At 44.9% G+C, this 18,203-nt stretch overlaps 1 long non-coding RNA gene across 1 annotated transcript in view; it reads left to right on the top strand.

Annotated features, from left to right (window-relative positions):
- LOC141162041 (uncharacterized) overlaps nucleotides 1-18,203 on the top strand; it is a 31,394-nt gene that overhangs the window by 7,198 nt on the left and 5,993 nt on the right. The window contains exon 2 of the long non-coding RNA XR_012250734.1: nucleotides 11,093-11,184. This is a non-coding gene — a long non-coding RNA (uncharacterized lncRNA). The remainder of the gene's footprint in view (nucleotides 1-11,092; nucleotides 11,185-18,203) is intronic.

Raw genomic sequence — 18,203 nt, 5'->3', positions numbered from 1 at the left:
TCTGTGCCAGCCTAACCTGCCTGTTCCAGTAATCCCTGTGTGGGTCAACCCCCGTGTCCGGAGTTTGACCTGGAGTAGCACCTGGTCCCTCTGCCCGGTTTCTCCCTGGTGCACTGGCGTCGTATGCCGTCGTGCCACCTTGGTCGGATCGGCCAGATACTTAGTCACGCCCCTCCAGGCACTCTCCGGTTCATGATCCAGTGGAACCACTACTCCCGCACACGCCAGCCAGTCCGGGCGTGTGCATAACAGCATGCTCAGGCCATGGTTCCCGTTGAGCCCCACGGCCTTCGCTCTCTGAGAAGTTTTCCAGCGAATACATGCATTAAAAATAAATAAATAATTTTTTTTTTTCTCAGCTGAGTTCCAGGCGAATTACGCACCCGTCCAGATGAATCTATCTGCTCTCGTTCCTGCGGATCCGCCACGTTACTATGGGGATCCAAGACAAAGTCGTGCATTTGTGGAACAATGCATGCTACACTTCAAGTTCTACCCTCTATGTTTTCCCACCGATCGGGTTAAGGTGGCTTTCATTATGTCTTACCTGGCGGGTGATGCCTTGGAATGGATCAACCCCCTATATGAAACACAGGATCCGATCCTCCTGGACCTAATGGCCTTCCTGGTGGCCTTTCTAATTGTCTTCGATGATCCTAACCCGGAGGCTCCTGCTGAAGCTTCACCTCTCAATATCCCGGAGCAGCCCCGATGGGTAATGTGTGTGGGTAGCGCAATAGTCCTCCAGCCCAATGAGACTACTGCCCACCCAGAATCCTCACAGGGTGACTACGCTTTCCGGAATACTTCTCCCAACCTCAAGAGGCAGTCCAGACGTGCTAGACGTAGAGGCAAGCCGTCACGCCAGGGTCTGTCCTCCCTGAGACCTCCTGACCCCAACCTTGAAGTCCCTACTGAAGCTTCATCTCCCTGTATCCCGGAGAAGCCCCAACGGGTAATGTGCGTGGGTAGTGCACCGGTTCTCCTGCCCGAAGAGACTTCTGCCCATCCAGACTCCACACAGGAGAACTTCCTGCACCCGGCATCAGATGCTTCACCCACTTTAACCGGTGTGCATGTCCAAGGATGCTCCAAAGCTGTGGTTACCTCTGAGTCTGTGCACCTCTACTACCTGGCGGAGGACCCCCTGTTGCCTCCTGAATCCTCCGGGATACCACTCGATGACAAATGGAGAGAGACTTCTCTACACTCGGTACTCAATACTTTGTCCGCTTCATCCTGTGAGCCTGACAATGGGTAACCCAAAGTGGTAGTTAACCCCGAGTCTCTACATCCCTCCGACCAGGCGGAGGACCTCCAGTTGTCTCCAGAACCCTTCGGGGTGCTACCTGGTAGCGAAAGGACAGAGACTCTCCTATACTCTGTACCTGATACCTCGCTCGCTTCGTCCAGTGAGTCCAACCTAGTGTACTCCGAAGCAGAGGTTACTCCTGAGTCTTTACACCCCTCCGACCAGGTGGAGGACCTCCAGTTGTCTCCAGAGCCCTTCGGGGTGCCACCTGGTGGTGAATGGACAGAGACTTTCCTATATCCTGGATCTGGTACCTCGCTTGCTTCGTTCAGTGAGTTCGACCTAGTGTACTCTGAAGCAGAGGATACCCATGAGTCTCCACACCCCTCTGACCAGGCGGAGGACCTCCAGTTGTCTCCAGAACTCTTCGGGGTGCCACCTGGTGGTGAATGGACAGAGACTTTCCTATATCCTGGATCTGATACCTCGCTTGCTTCGTTCAGTGAGTTCGACCTTGTGTACTCTGAAGCAGAGGATACCCATGAGTCTCTACACTCCTCTGACCAGGCGGAGGACCTTCAGTTGTCTCCAGAACCCTTTGGGGTGCCACCTGGTGGTGAATGGACAGAGACTTTCCTATACTCGGTACCCGATACCTCGCCTGCTTCCTCCAGTGAGTCCGACCTAGTGTACTCTGAAGCAGATGTTTTCTCTGAGCCTCTGCACTCTTCTGACCCAGCGGAGGACCTCCAGTTGTTTCCTGAATTCTCCGGGGTACCACCAGATCACAAAGAGACAGTGACTTTTTCTCATTATGTACCTGATAACCCGTCTATTTCTTCCTGTGAGCTTGACAAGATGGACCTCGAAGCAGAGATTACCCCCAAGTCTCTGTCCCCTTCCAACCCGGTGAAGGACTTCCAGTTGTCTCCTGTACCCTCTGGGGTGCCACCTGAAAATATGTGGAGAGAGACTTCCTTGTGTGCTGTTCCTGGTACTCCACCCGTTTCGTCTGTTGCTGAGGATGGCTGGATAGGAGGTAGCATCCTAGCTAACCAGATGGGATCAATTTTTCCTGTGAACAGTGGAAGTGATCTCCTTGAAGTGAACGACTGGTCCTCGAATTCCCTGCGGAAGATTCTGGCAGGCCTGAAGAAGAGGGGGCGTAAGGGGGGGGGTACTGTAACATACCTGGCGGCGTCCTTGCATGGTGGTCCATCTCCCACTGTGCAAGAGCGCGCACTTGGTCTCCAGTCCAGAATGTCTCTCTGGCTTCCCTCCATGCTGTCTGTTTGTGTCTGTTTCTGCTGCTTAAGGGCGGCGCCCGATCACTTCCTGCTTTTTGTACCTGCTGTGGGTCACACCCCTTGTGCGTCCTCAGCCTATTGCTGTCTGTCACCTGGTATATAGCTCAGCTGCTCCCATCTATCCCTGCCTGAGCATAGTGTTTCATTCAGTGTGTGCTTGCACTCTGAAGGTGCCAGGTCCCGTTCTTTGTCTCCTGCCTTGCGGTATCAGTTCCCGTGTCTGAACTGAGTCCTGTCTTTGTCTCCTGCCTTGCGGTATTGGTTCCCGTGTCTGAACTGAGTCCTGTCTATGTCTCCTGCCTTGCGGTATCAGTTCCCGTGTCTGAACTGAGTCCTGTCTGTGTACTCTTGCCTGCTGCCTCTCCTGGAGGCTGTATTTCCAGGCCTGTCTGAACACGCTCCTAGCCTGTTCCTCCCGCCTTCTAGGGGCCGATTACCTAGACCCGCTCCTGTATCTTGTCTGTCCTGTCTGAACACGCTCCTTGCCTGTTCATTCCGCCTCTCTGGGGGCCGTATTCCCAGACCCGCTCCTGTATCCCGCTGCAGTGTCGGTCTCCTCCGTACACTCAGTTCCAGTCTGAACTCTCTCCTATCCTTTACCTGTTTTGCCTCTATGTCCGTTCCCTTCCTTTTTCTGCAGAGTCTGAACTCGTACCTAACTCTTGCTTGTTGTCTCTGTACTCCCGTTTGTGAGTTTGTGGTCCACTCGCTACTTCACTGCAAGTACCCTGTGGGTATCTGGCTCTGCCTTTCTCTTCCTGTCTGTTCCGTGTGAACAGAGCCCTGTCCCCTCTGCTCCTGCCTTGTTTGCCGCTCCGGCGGTTTCCGCTCTGCTCCTGCCTTGTTTGCCGCTACGGCGGTTTCCGCTCTGCTCCTGCCTTGTTTGCCGCTCTGCGGTTTCCGCTCTGCTCCTGCCTTGTTTGCCGCTCTGCGGTTTCCGCTCGGCTCCTGCCTTGTTTGCCGCTCTGCGGTTTCCGCTCGGCTCCTGCCTTGTTTGCCGCTCTGCGGTTTCCGCTCGGCTCCTGCCTTGTTTGCCGCTCTGCGGTTTCCGCTCGGCTCCTGCCTTGTTTGCCGCTCTGCGGTTTCCGCTCTGCTCCTGCCTTCTTAGCCGCTCTGCGGTTTCCGCTCTGCTCCTGCCTTGTTTACCGCTCTGTGGTTTCCGCTCTTCTCCTGCTTAGCTTGCCGCTCTTGCGGTTTCTGCTCTGCTCTTGCCTTGCTTGCCGCTCCTGCGGTTTCCGCTCTGCTCCTGCCTTGTTTGCCGCTCTGCGGTTTCCGCTCTGCTCCTGCCTTGTTTGCCGCTCTGCGGTTTCCGCTCTGCTCCTGCCTTGTTTGCCGCTCTGCGGTTTCCGCTCTGCTCCTGCCTTCTTAGCCGCTCTGCGGTTTCCGCTCTGCTCCTGCCTTGTTTACCGCTCTGCGGTTTCCGCTCTGCTCCTGCCTTGTTTACCGCTCTGCGGTTTCCGCTCTGCTCCTGCCTTGTTTACCGCTCTGCGGTTTCCGCCCTGCTCCTGCCTTGTTTACCGCTCTGCGGTTTCCGCTCTGCTCCTGCTTAGCTTGCCGCTCTTGCGGTTTCCACTCTGCTCTTGCCTTGCTTGCCGCTCCTGCGGTTTCTGCTCTGCATCTGCCCGCTGCTCCGGCAGCCCCGTCCTGCTCTGCATCTGCTCGCTGCTCCGGCAGCCCCGTCCTGCTCTGCATCTGCTCGCTGCTCCGGCAGTCCTGTCCTGCTCTGCTTGTGCTCGCTGCTCCGGCAGTCCCGTCCTGCTCTGCTTGTGCTCGCTGCTCCGGCAGTCCCGTCCTGCTCTGCTTGTGCTCGCTGCTCCGGCAGTCCCGTCCTGCTCTGCTCTTGCCCACCGCTTCGGGCGTTCCCTCGCTGCTGTGTTTGGCTACCGCATCTGCGGTTCTGTTTCTGTGACCCAGTCTGTACTGGGTCTTGTCCTCTCTGTGCTCCAGCCCGTCCTTTCGGCCAGTACCTCCCCGCCTGCATACTCGCCTGTATCCACCCGTCTGCATACCTGCCGTGTTCGCTTATATCCACCAGTCTGTGCCAGCCTAACCTGCCAGTTCCAGTAATCCCTGTGTGGGTCAACCCCCGTGTCCGGAGTTTGACCTGGAGTAGCACCTGGTCCCTCTGCCCGGTTTCTCCCTGGTGCACTGGCGTCGTATGCCGTTGTGCCACCTTGGTCGGATCGGCCAGATACTTAGTCACGCCCCTCCAGGCACTCTCCGGTTCATGGTCCAGTGGAACCACTACTCCCGCACACGCCAGCCAGTCCGGGCGTGTGCATAACACTAGTTAAGGAGTACAGTGCTTACAAGCTATTTGCTAGACAGCTTGCAAGCACTGCTCTTGAATCTTGCCATCTTCGGTACCTGATACTACAGTGGTAAAGCTGCCTCTGCTTGCAGTATTGAAGGACACAGTTCTGCCCAGCGGCTAAATCCTGTTCTGAACTGTCAATCAGCCTGAAAAACAATGAGAAAAACACAAGCACAGTGTGCCCCAACATGTGGCCCTTCAGTTGTTGCAAAACTACCTGTAAGAGCATGCTGAGAACTGTAGTTTTGAAACAGTCAGAGAGACAAGGGTTGGAAATACTGCTATGCCATATATTTTTATGTGGATTTTTTGGCTAAAAAAAAATCGACAATAAAAAACACTTAAAGGTTTTGATGCATTTTTTATATGCTTTTTTTACACTGCTTTTGATTATGGGAAGTTCTTTTTCTGCTTTAAATGACTTAAGTAGTCATATGTGAAGCATTTTTTCAAGCAAAAATGCTTCAAGAAATATGTTACCACATGGAAAAAATAACTCCATAGGCATGCTTACCCATTGTGATGAATGGGAAGCTTTTTCAAATAGTATTTTAAGAGGATGTTCATGCTGTAAAATCCACATCAAAAAGCTTTCCTTGATTGTACCTCAACAGGATCATGGTTATTAAAAAATGTATTAAGAGCTGTGCCCTACTTGGGCAACAATTTGCAAGTTCTTTTTTAATTTCTGCCACTCTCTACTATAAATCTGCCTAATTCTGAGAAGGATTTGAGCAGGAGTTACTTAGCAAGGCATAATGTACATTGTTACTTTCTTTATGTTTCTTATCCTTGCATGCTTTGTAGCAAATAGAAGATTGTGAAAAATCTGTTGATTGATGGCACTTTTTACATCATCAAATGACTGTAATGTATAATAAGCCTTTACACACTGAGGTCGGTCAATCTTTGGTGAAGAAATAAGGGAAGTAAGTGGCGTGCCAAGTTCATGTATGCAGGAGGCTCATCTCTAATTCTATGTTAACTGTTGCTTAAAGGGGATAACCATGACTTTCTGAAAAACGAAAAATGTGCCTAAGCACTAACAGACAGGTAGTTGGTACTTGCCGTTCAGTTGTGCCCGCCACCGTTCTTCCCCGGCACAGAGCGGTCACAGACCGCTCCTGCCCGGGATCCAGCTGCCTCTACGGTCGTCACATAAACAGAGCGACTGCTTCTTTTCCGCTCTGCTCTGTTGACAGAGCCTGACTTCCAACATCATTCTGATTGACAGCTCCCTCAGTTAGGTAGCGGGAATTCCGGCCACTCAGAAGCTGCTCTTACAAGATGACCGGAGAGGTGCCAAAAAACGGTGGGTGAGTATATGACCAGGGGACTTACGCTTAAAGAGCCACTTCACCGGTGAAAAAAAACAAAAATGCTGGAGTGGTGCTTTAATATAATCTTTCTACTTGTCTTCTTTACTTTCCATCATTTATCACCATTATTGTGCAATTGTTTACTGTGCTCTGCTGTCACGTAACACAGAGGCAGACTCTAGGGAAAGGGGGGAAGTGGAGACCTCCTAGGTTGATCTAGCGTCACCCTGTCTTCCCTAACGTCCCTGTATTAGCTCTTCACCAATCGCTGCATGCGTGCCTCACCCTGTCTTTCCATGGCATATGGCTAAGGCTAGGGAAGGGATGAGATGAGCGCTAGTCGATCCCCACTAAACACTATAGACAACAAGGGTACACAAACAGGGGGAAATTGCTTAACTTAGACGACTTCAGACAAATGCGCACATGGCCTCAAGCTCCAGAGAGGATGAAGTACTTCTCTTGCTAAAGCCTCACAAGTAGTAATGAATATCGCCGTCACCTCCTTCTGAAACAAAGCAGGTATTTATAGACCCAGGCAGGGTGTTAATTAGCCAGAGTAAGGTAGCCGCTGGGTCCTAGAGACAGCCTCCAAGAAGATGTCTGTAATGCCAAATGTAGAGATCTCCTGCAACAAACTGCAGGGCGACTATCTGTTGCAGCCATACAATCACATTCATTAATTACCACTCATAGTTTATACCCAACCACTTAGAAGGTCATGCCTGTGATACTAAATGGGCAGTACTGACCAAAAGGCACTTGTCAACGAGGATCAACACAAAGAGCTCCACTATCCACAACAAATACACATAAACCAATTAAGTAATAAAAAATACATACCGGTAAATTCTTTTTTGTAGACAAATTAACTGTTCATCAAGATTCTAAAAATCATATACGAAACATGACTAAAGCAGAGGCATATGCAGAAGCAGAGGATCAGGGAGGAAAGAGTAGATAAGTATTTCATAGAATAAATAAATCAATAAATATGCAATAAACTGAAAAAAGTAATTAATTGCATAATATGGCTTAATAGTTAATACAAATATATAGAAGAAAATAATATGATAGGGAGATAAAAAGCAATTGCAAAATGAGATGACCAAAGCAAGTACTAAAGGGATAAGGACTCATGTTGGTTCATAATAACCATATTGCTACTCTGTCTCATACCCCAGCATGTGTTTCGCATCTGCTTCTTCAGGGAGCAATTTGTGTAGTTTTTGCAGGTAGAGGGGCTTTTTGTTTGTGTTTAATCATATCTAGGGTGATCAACTATCCTAGATTGCATTATAGCCCAGGTATTTCCTTCTTTCCTTCTACTATATTGGTCTTATGATCATTTATAGGTGAGTGCCTAGTGTCACAGGAGCTAAGGGGTACACTTTAACTTATTTTTCTTTTATTATTATTGTTATTATTTTCTTGTGGTCTTTTTTCTATGATGGTCTGTTTAATGTATGAATGAAAAAGCTTGGGCTTTTTTATCTAGTGCAGAATATATTTTTAGCAGGATCCACTCTCATTTAAAAGTGTAGTCGACCAAGGTATTCAGTATAGTAGAAAAAAAAGTGCATCAACCTAAACCAGTCAAATGTATGCAAATTGCAAATAAATACTTTTTAGGTATACATATGGCTGTATATATTGGGAAGTGTTCCTGACATACTATATATACCAAACGCACATCACAAAAGGGATGTAAACGAAGCCTTAAGCTTCACCTAAACAGGTGACAAGAAGTCCTTTAGAAGTTGTTTGTGACTTTTATTATTCCTGTTGGTGAATAACTTAACACAAATAGCATGTTAACGTGCAACTGTTGCAGAACTTTTCAACATGGATGGCAATTCTTAGGACAGTTGCAAATCATATGGTAATTTTCACTCATAGAACTGAGCTAGGTTCTGGTACTGTATCTATGCAGTAAGTTTGGTTTTATTACCATACCTATGTAGTAAATTTGGTTCAATTACTATATCTATGTAGTATGCTTGATTCTGTTACTTTATCCATGTAGTAAGCTTGGCTTTATTACCATACCTGTCAGGAATTCTGTTGCCTTCTACAGTTTGACCACTAGTGGCCGCTATTGTTCACTTTAATAATTGTACTGCAGTTCCAATCTTACCACTCGAGGCTGCAGTTGTGTTCTACAATTGCTCTTTTCCAAGATGACGGATTCTGAATCTTTCAAATCCATACTGTTTCCTGTTTGGGCCTACTTAAAGCTGCAAGGATCTCTCACTCATTGCTTGAGTATTGTGTCTAGCTGTTAGCTTAACTTCAGTCTCCAGCTCCTGAACATTCTTAACCAGACAGCTCTAATTTATTTACGGATTGTTTTCCTACAACTCCTTGCTATCGCCAAGAACTTCTACTACCTCTTGCTATCGCCAAGAACTTCTACTACCGCTTGCTGTTCCTGCTTGTGTTCCTTCGGCCACTGGTTTCCATCAAGTACTACGCCAGTATTGTAACATACCAATGTAGTAAATTTAGTTCAGTAATCTTATTTATGTAGTAAACTTGGTTCTGTTCTCGTGTCTATGTAGTAAGCTTGGTTCTGTTACTTTATCTATGTAGTAATCTTGGTTCTAGATCTGTGCCTATGAAGTAAACTTAGTTCTGGTGTTGTATCTATATAGTAGGCTTAGTTTTGTTAACAGACCTATGTAATAAGACTGGCTCTATTACCATACCATGTATTAAGCTTGTTTTATTACATTTTACAGTACAGACCAAAAGTTTGGACATACCTTCTCATTTAAAGATTTTTCTGTATTTTCATGACTATGAAAATGGTACATTCACACTGAAGGCAGCAAAACTATGAAATAACACATGTGGAATTATATACTTAACAAAAAAGTGTGAAACAACTGACAATATGTCATATTCTAGGTTCTTCAAAGTAGCCACCTTTTGCTTTGATGACTGCTTTGCACACTCTTGACATTCTCTTGATGAGCTTCAAGAGGTAGTCACTGGAAATGGTTTTCACTTCACAGGTGTGCCCTGTCAGGTTTAATAAGTGGGATTTCTTGCCTTATAAATGGGGTTGGGACCATCAGTTGTGTTGTGCAGAAGTCTGGTGGATACACAGCTGATAGTCCTACTGAATAGACTGTTAGAATTTGTATTATGGCAAGAAAAAAGCAGCTAAGTAAAGAAAAACGAGTGTCCATCATTACTTTAAGAAATGAAGGTCAGTCAGTGCGAAAAATTGGGAAAACTTTGAAAGTGTCCCCAAGTGCAGTTGCAAAAACCATCAAGTGCTACAAAGAAATTGGCTCACATGAGGAAAGCCCCAGGAAAGGAAGACCAAGAGTCACCTCTGCTTCTGAGGATAAGTTTATCCGAGTCACCAGCCTCAGAAATTGCAGGTTAACAGCAGCTCAGATTAGAGACCAGGTCAATGCCACACAGAGTTCTAGCAGCAGACACATCTCTTCAACAACTGTTAAGAGGAGACTTTGTGCAGCAGGCCTTCATGGTAAAATAGCTGCTAGGAAATCACTGCTAAGGACAGGCAACAAGCATAAGAGACTTGTTTGGGCTAAAGAACACAAGGAATGGACATTAGACCAGTGGAAATCTGTGCTTTGGTCTGATGAGTCCAAATTTGAGATCTTTGGTTCTAACCACCGTGTCTTTGTGCGACGCAGAAAAGGTGAACGGATGGACTCTACATGCCTGGTTCCCACCGTGAAGCATGGAGGAGGAGGTGTGATGGTGTGGGGGTGCTTTGCTGGTGACACTGTTGGGGATTTATTCAAAATTGAAGGCATACTGAACTAGCATGGCTACCACAGCATCTTGCAGCGGCATGCTATTCCATCCGGTTTGCGTTTAGTTGGACCATCATTTATTTTTCAACAGGACAGTGACCCCAAACACACCTCCAGGCTGTGTAAGGGCTATTTGACCAAGAAGGAGAGTGATGGGGTGCTACGCCAGATGACCTGGCCTCCACAGTCACCAGACCTGAACCCAATCGAGATGGTTTGGGGTGAGCTGGACCGCAGAGTGAAGGCAAAAGGGCCAACAAGTGCTAAGCATCTCTGGGAACTCCTTCAAGATTGTTGGAAGACCATTTCCGGTGACTACCTCTTGAAGCTCATCAAGAGAATGCCAAGAGTGTGCAAAGCAGTCATCAAAGCAAAAGGTAGCTACTTTGAAGAACCTAGAATATAAGACATATTTTCCGTTGTTTCACACTTTTTTGTTAAGTATATAATTCCACATGTGTTAATTCATAGTTTTGATGCCTTCAGCGTGAATATACAATTTTCATAGTCATGAAAATACAGAAAAATCTTTAAATGAGGAGGTGTGTCCAAACTTTTGGTCTGTACTGTATATGTAGTAAGCTTAGTTTGTTATTGTATCTATGCTATATATTAGATTTTATTACCTTACCACCAAATTAATGTGTGCAATTCTCTTCCAGTAAAAAGAACATGTGAATAACTTTTCTCATGTTTGGAGCTTTGGATAAGAGAAGTCATTATTGTACAAACAGAAGCGAGATGAAACATTTACATAACACAAGAACTTTCTAATAATATAAAACAACAAAATCCGAAAATTGCTCCTATTACAATTATCTACTTATTGTCCTATGGCTGTTTTATTTTAAGAATTAAAAGGTTGCAATGATGAATTCAGACACTCTCTTGTTAGGAATTTTTGCAGAATCCTATTGGATTGTATTACAAATATTTTTCATGAGGTGTCATATACAAACTATTATCAGTGGCTGCAGTGATGATTCTGTGTTAGTTATTTATTTTTTTGGTTAAGGAATAACTATGAATCACAGCTAATTAATATTACTATTGATAAGCATATGTAAAAAAAATGTTCACGTTATTAGATCTGTGTCTTATAGTTTGCTGGGCCCTGAGAATCTATGTAATTATATAACAGCTGATCTAATGCGTGGATCTCATCGGTGTCTCAAAACAACAGCTCATAAATACGGTAAGTATTTTATTGTATGTATCAGTCATTATAAATAATGTCGCATGTTATTGGAAAAAAAAAATTGTGCAACAATGTTCAAATTTTTTTCTTAGCACCAAATTATGATTGTGTGGCTACATTGCATGAGAAGAAGGAAAATAAAATCTATAATTCAACATTTCTCATCAAGGGTTCATTGTGCTGTTCGTACACGTGTGAACAGGTACGCGGATGTAACAGCGCAGACAATGAGGAGACAGTGGTACTTAAACAACTATTTATTTAGCTTACACGAAAAATATGTAGGCACGGTGTCAACGGTAACAGTGAACAATCACAGTACAGTAAAGTATGGCACAATTAGCACACGGCAGTACAACCAAACAGGATATCTATACAACGATATACATATATATATGCACACACACACACTATCAGTTATGTTTACGGTTAAGGAACAGTTATCGTTAGTTATGTCTAGTCCTATTGCCCCAACCTAATGGCCGTCACTCTCACTACTGAACATGTCACCAATGTATTTCTCTAAATGGCTCAAAACATCACACAGGCCCTAACGAGGGTCGACGCTACTACCCGCTAGGCTGCAAGTCCCAGATTGGTGAGTTACTCAGTACACACATCACACTGGCCGCCTTCGTTCCCTGAAGCATGGCCTCAGTCCCCACTCTGCTGTACCATACTGTATGTCTACTCTGAAAGTAACAGTTCACACAAACGTCCTCCTCTGCGGCCAGGTCTCTCTCTTAGCCCTGGCTCGGCTCAGATCTCTTGGATCCAGTCTCTCATCTCTGACCCTGGCTCAGCCCACTCGGCTGGGTATCCTGGATCTGGTCTCTTGTCTCTCGCCCTTGCTTGACTCCCTATCGACTCAGGTCTCCAGGATCAGGTCCTTTATCTCTGGCCCTGATCACCCGGATTTAGTCTCTCAGTTCTTCACTCCCATCGGGGCGGCTCTTCACTCTCACCTGAACTCTCATAATCACGGCTATAAGCCAGCTCTCTGTACTGCACATCTGTCCTGCTACAAGTTTGGGCTCCAAATCCGCCCCTTCTTACCCTTCCCGGGCTCTATTCTTCCCCAGATTCAACTTTTTGTGACATATAGGCCGGATGCCTTGTCCCGTTGCTTTCCTGGGAATGGAGACAATTGTGAACCGGTACCTATACTACAGAAAAGAGTAATTATTGCTGCTATAAGTTCTAGATTTGAAAAAGAGGTTATAGAGGCTCAAGGAGACACCCTGGCTGCCTATCCTTTAGGTAAACTGTTCGTACCTGTGAATCTACGTCTTAAAGTTATAAATGATCATCATGATTCGGTCTCAGCCAGACATCCTTGAAGTAAAGCTACGAGGAACGTTAATTAAAGATTTCCCCTGACCCACTTTTATTTATCACAGGATGCTGAAAATTCACATGTGTAATGATATAAATCTCTATAGGTTACATGCCAATTTGCAACTCAGAACTGTTAACGATCTTGATTTTACAGGTGCTGAAGTGGTGTGAGGTTTGATAATGGATCCAGTGGAATACAGAGCAGTCATCAAGTTCCTTTACTTGAAAGGCCGCACACCAAAGGAGACGTTCGATGAGATGTAAGAGGTTTATGGTGATGATTCACCATCATATGTTGTAGCCAAGAACTGGCATCGTCAATTGAAATGTGGTCGGACTTCGGTGCAAACGGTGCAATTCCAGGGCGACCTCTCTCTGCTATTGATGAACATACCATCCAGCAAGTGGAGGTAGCCATTTTGGAAAATCTCCACGTAACCATTCACCACCGAGTCCAAAATGTCAAGATTAGTGTGGGGGCCGTGGAAAAAATCATACAAGACCATCTTCACATGCATAAGGTATCCGCTCGCTGGGTTCCCTGGCTGCTCACACCTTTCCAGAAGCAGGAACGAGTCGAATGCTCTCAGACGCTATTGACGATGTGTAACGGAACCAGGAGGACTTTTTCAACAGACTGATCACACAGGATGAAAGCTGTGTCCATCGCTAGGATCCTAAGACTAAAATCCAGTTGATGCAATGGAAGCATCATGACTCACCGCCTCCATACAAGGCACGTGCCCAACCCTTGGCAGGCAAGGTCATGCTCACAGTATTTTGGGACCAGCATGGAGTAGTATTGATGGATTTCATAGCAAAGGGTACCATGATCACTGGGGCATACTATACTTCACTGCTGCGGAAATTGCGGGAGGCCATCAAAACTAAGAGATGTGGCATGCTCACCAAAGGTGTCCGCCTTCTGCAAGACAATGCACCAATTCACAACTCACATGTTGCCCAAATGAAAGCATACTCCTGTGGCTTTGAAATTCTACCGTATCTCCCTTATTCACCCGACCTCACACCATCGGGCTTCCACCTCTTTCCAAAAATGAAGTTAATTTTGAAGGGCAAGCATTTTACAGATGATGAGACTATGATTTCCGAAGTCACAACATGACTTTTGGAGCAACCTGTCAACATCTACAACCCCTGGCAAAAATTATGGAATCACGGGCTCGGAGGATGTTCATTCTGTTGTTTAATGTTGTTGAAAAAAAGCAGATCACAGACATGGCACAAAACTAAAGTCATTTCAAATGGCAACTTTATGGCTTTAAGAAACACTAAAAGAAATCAAGATTAAAAATGTGGTACTCAGTAAGGGTAATTTTTTCAGACCAAGCAGAGGGAAAAAATTATGGAATCACTCAATTCTGAGGAAAAAATTAAGGCATCACCCTGTAAATTTTCATTTCCAAAACTAACACCTGCATCAAATTAGATCTGCTCGTTAGTCTGCATCTAAAAAGGAGTGATCACACCTTGGAGAGCTCTTGCACCAAGTGGACTGACATGAATCATGGCTCCAACATGAGAGATGTCAATTGAAACAAAGGAGAGGATTATCAAACTCTTAAAAGAAGGTAAATCATCACGCAATGTTGCAAAAGATGTTGGTTGTTCACAGTCAGCTGTGTCTAAAATCTGGACCAAATACAAACAACATGGGAAGGTTGTTAAAGGCAAACATACTGGTAGACCAAGGAAGACAACAAAGTGTCAAGACAGGAAACTTAAAGCAATATGTCTCCAAAACAGGAAATGCACAACAAAAGAAATGAGGAACGAATGGGAGGAAACTGGAGTCAATGTCTGTGACCGAACTGTAAGAAACCGCCTAAAGGAAATGGGATTTACATACAGAAAAGCTAAACATAAGCCTTCATTAACACCTACACAGAAAAAAACAAGGTTACAATGGGCTAAGGAAATGCAATCGCGGACTGTGGATGACTGGATAAAAGTCATATTCAGAGATGAATCGCGAATCTGCATTGGGCAAGATGAGGTTGTTGGAACTTTTGTTTGCTGCCGTTCCAATGAGATTTATAAAGATGACTGCATGAAGAGAACATGCAAATTTCCACTGTCATTGATGATATGGGGCTGCATGTCAGGTAAAGGCACTGGGGAGATGGCTGTCATTACATCTTCAATAAATGCCCAAGTTTACATTGATATTATGGACAGTTTTCTTATCCCATCAATTGAAAGGATGTTTGGGGATGATGACATCATTTTTCAAGATGATAATGCATCCTGCCATAGAGCTAAAACTGTGAAGACATTTCTTGAAAGAAGACACATAAGGTCAATGTCATGGCCTGCAAATAGTCGGGATCTCAATCCAATTGAAAATCTTTGGTGGAAGTTGAAGAAAATGGTTCATGACAGGGCTCCAACCTGCAAAGCTGATCTGGCAACAGCAATTAGAGAAAGTAGGAGCCAGATTGATGAAGAGTACTGTTTGTCACTCATTAAGTCCATGGCTCAGAGACTGCAAGCTGTTATTAAAGCCAGAGGTGGTGCAACAAAATACTAGTGATGTATTGGAGTGTTCTTTTGTGTGTTTGTTTTTCATGATTCCATATTTTTTTCCTCAGAATTGAGTGATTCCATAATTTTTTCCCTCTGCTTGGTCTGAAAAAAAATTACCCTTACTGATTACCACATTTTTTATCTTGATTTCTTTTAGTGTTTCTTAAAGCCCTAAAGTTGCCATTTGAAATGACTTTAGTTTTGTGCCATGTCTGTAATCTGCTTTTTTCAACAACATTAAATAACTGAATGAACATCTTCCAAGCCCGGTGATTCCATAATTTTTGCCAGGGGTTGTACAAGAAAGGTGTTTACAGTTGCTTAAAGAGATGGGAGAAGTGTGTGTCCCTAGGTGGCACCTATGTAGAGAAGGACTAATAACTGTGCCAAGTTTCATTGTTCTCAGTCCACAGGAAGTCGGTCACAGGAAATCTTTAATGAACGCCCCTCATGCCTCAGATCTCGTATCTTCACAGCATAGAAAATTGCCTTCAGATGACCCCAAAGATAAAAGTCTAAGGGGGTCAGATCGGGAGACCTTGGTGGCCATTCAACTGGCCCACGATGACCAATCCACTTTCCAGGAAACTCTTCATGTAGGAATGCTTGGACCTGACACCCATAATGTGGTTGTGCACCATCTTGTTGGAAAAACTCAGGGAAAGTGCCATCTTCAGTGCATAAAGAGGGCAACACATCATCATGTAGCAATTTCAGATATTCAGTGGCATTGAGGTTTCCATTGATGAAGAATGGCCCCACTATCTTTATACCCTATATATCACACCATACCATCAAGATACGAGATGTGCAGCATCTGAAAGAACGGATACTGGAAGCCTGTGCTAGCCTTTCTTCTGCAGTGTTGCTATGAGTGTGCCAAGAGTGGGAGGAGAGGGCTGCATTGACAATCCAACATAATGGGCAGCACTTTGAACACATTTTATAAGTGGTCATAAACTTGTAAAAAACTCATGAAAGAATAAAGTTACGTTAAAACCAAGCACACCATTGTTTTTCTTATGAAATTCTCAATAAGTTTGATGTGTCACATGACCCTCTTCCCATTGAAAAAAATAAAGTTGGATCCAAAATGGCCGACATCAAAATGACCGCCATGGTCACCACCCATCTGGAAAAATTTTCCCCCTCCCATATACTAATGTGCCACAAACTAACTAACCATTCCCATTTAATTTAGGTGTATCTATATAAATGGCCCACCCTGTATATCAAATATCAATCAGTAACCAAGCTGTCTTATAATGAATTACATAAATCAATTAGATGCAGTAATTACTAAAGTGCAAGTGCCTGAAAAGAGTGTCAAACTGCCATTATAAGCAATATAAACATGTTTGCATGTTAGTGTCAATAGATGAGCTATATAAGATAGTGGCAAGTTTATATGGACACAGTATGTACCAAAAGACCACCAAAATGTGTGGTAAGCAGGCAGCTCACTGCTGCATGTTAGGGACAAGTAATCATATTACAGTGTAGCACAAATACCAAAGAGCCCAAATAGACAGCCAGAACATTACTGTGTATAGCACATAACAAATACTCATGTCCACTATGGATACTGTCGCACTCCTCAATGGCGCACACCCCGATGCGCTTTTCGGAACAGCTGCTTTCCCCTTTTTTGAATGTACTGATTGGAGATGTGTAGTGGGTCTGGACCTGTGTGTTGGTGACTTAGTGTGGTTGTCCACAAGGAACATTAACTTGAAGGTTCCCTATTGGAAACTGGGTCCCAGGTTCATCAGTCCTTACAAAATTATGGCCATCGTCAATTCTGTGGCATTTCTCCTTGCTTTGCCACCTACTTTTAGGATTCATAATGTGTTTCACTGGTCTTTGCTCAAAAAATTTGTTGCATCCTCTGAACCATGACCACTACATCCGTCTTCCGTCATGCTTGATGAGAATTTGGAGTTTCAGAAAGCTAAGATCATGGATTCACGCTTGGTTCATCAGAGTTACGGTTCTGAAGAGAGGATGTGGGTACCATCATCTGAAGGACATGCGGTTAGGTTGGTCTGGTCCTTTCATTCGACATATCCTGATAAACCCAGCCCTGAGTTTCCAAAGGTCCCTCTTAGATCGGGGAGTACTGTCACAGGTTTACTGTGACAGAGAGGAGCCAGAAGACCGCAGCATCTGAGTCCACGTACTCCTGTATTGAATAGAAGCACTTCTCCCTCTTATTATATGATGCTGGCTTCTTTCAGCAGTGCAGGAGTTAAACTGCTCAGTTTTGAGTCTCTATAGCTTCCTTCTTGGAAGTTCTCAGCTGTGCAGTATCAGTCACTCTCCTCTGCTATATAGTCTCTGCTCTGGCAATCTGGATTGCCAGTGTTAAAAGTCTTGTGCTGCCTGTTGAGGAGTGGAGGATTCGGTGTTCGATAGAAGATTTTAAGGAGAGTTGTTTGGTTGGCTGTTGCTTGGTGTTTTGGCTGTGTGCATAGTCCCTTCCTCTTTTATTTTTGTTTACCTTCCTTCGCTGTTTTCCTTCTGTTGTCAGTGAGTGCATATTTTGTATGTTTGGTATTTTCATTTATCCCTGTACGTCCTTCCCTTGTTTGTCTGGTTTGTGTATTTACATACACTATTCCTCCCCACTTCCCTGGGTGGGGGAGGGGACAAATAAGCTAGAATTCAGAAGAACAGCAAGGTACATGGCCCCAGCATCTTCACCAAGATGAAAAAGACCTGGGTGTATTGGTGGACGACAAGGTCACGTTTGGTGGCCAGTGTCAGGCAGCTGCTGCAAAGGCAAATAAAATAATAGGATGCATTAAAAGAGGCATAGATGCTCATGAGGAGAACATAATTTTACCTCTATACAAGTCACTAGTGCGACCACACTTAGAATACCGTGTACAGTTCTGGTCTCCGGTGTATAAGAAAGACATAGCTGAACTAGAGCGGGTGCAGAGAAGAGCGACCAAGGTTATTAGAGGACTTGGGGGTCTGCAATACCAAGACAGGTTATTACACTTGGGGTTATTTAGTTTGGAAAAACGAAGACTTAGGGGTGATCTTATTACTATGTACAAGTATATGAGGGGACAGTACAAAGACCTTTCTACTGATCTTTTTACTCTGAGGCCAGAGACGGGGAC

This window comes from Phyllobates terribilis, unplaced genomic scaffold (assembly GCF_046119375.1).
Source record: "Phyllobates terribilis strain yellow unplaced genomic scaffold, ASM4611937v1 Scaffold_9__5_contigs__length_417890890, whole genome shotgun sequence".
Classification (NCBI taxonomy): domain Eukaryota; kingdom Metazoa; phylum Chordata; class Amphibia; order Anura; family Dendrobatidae; genus Phyllobates; species Phyllobates terribilis.
The sequence above is the reverse complement of the archived record's forward strand: the minus strand, read 5'-3'. Positions and strand labels throughout refer to the sequence as shown.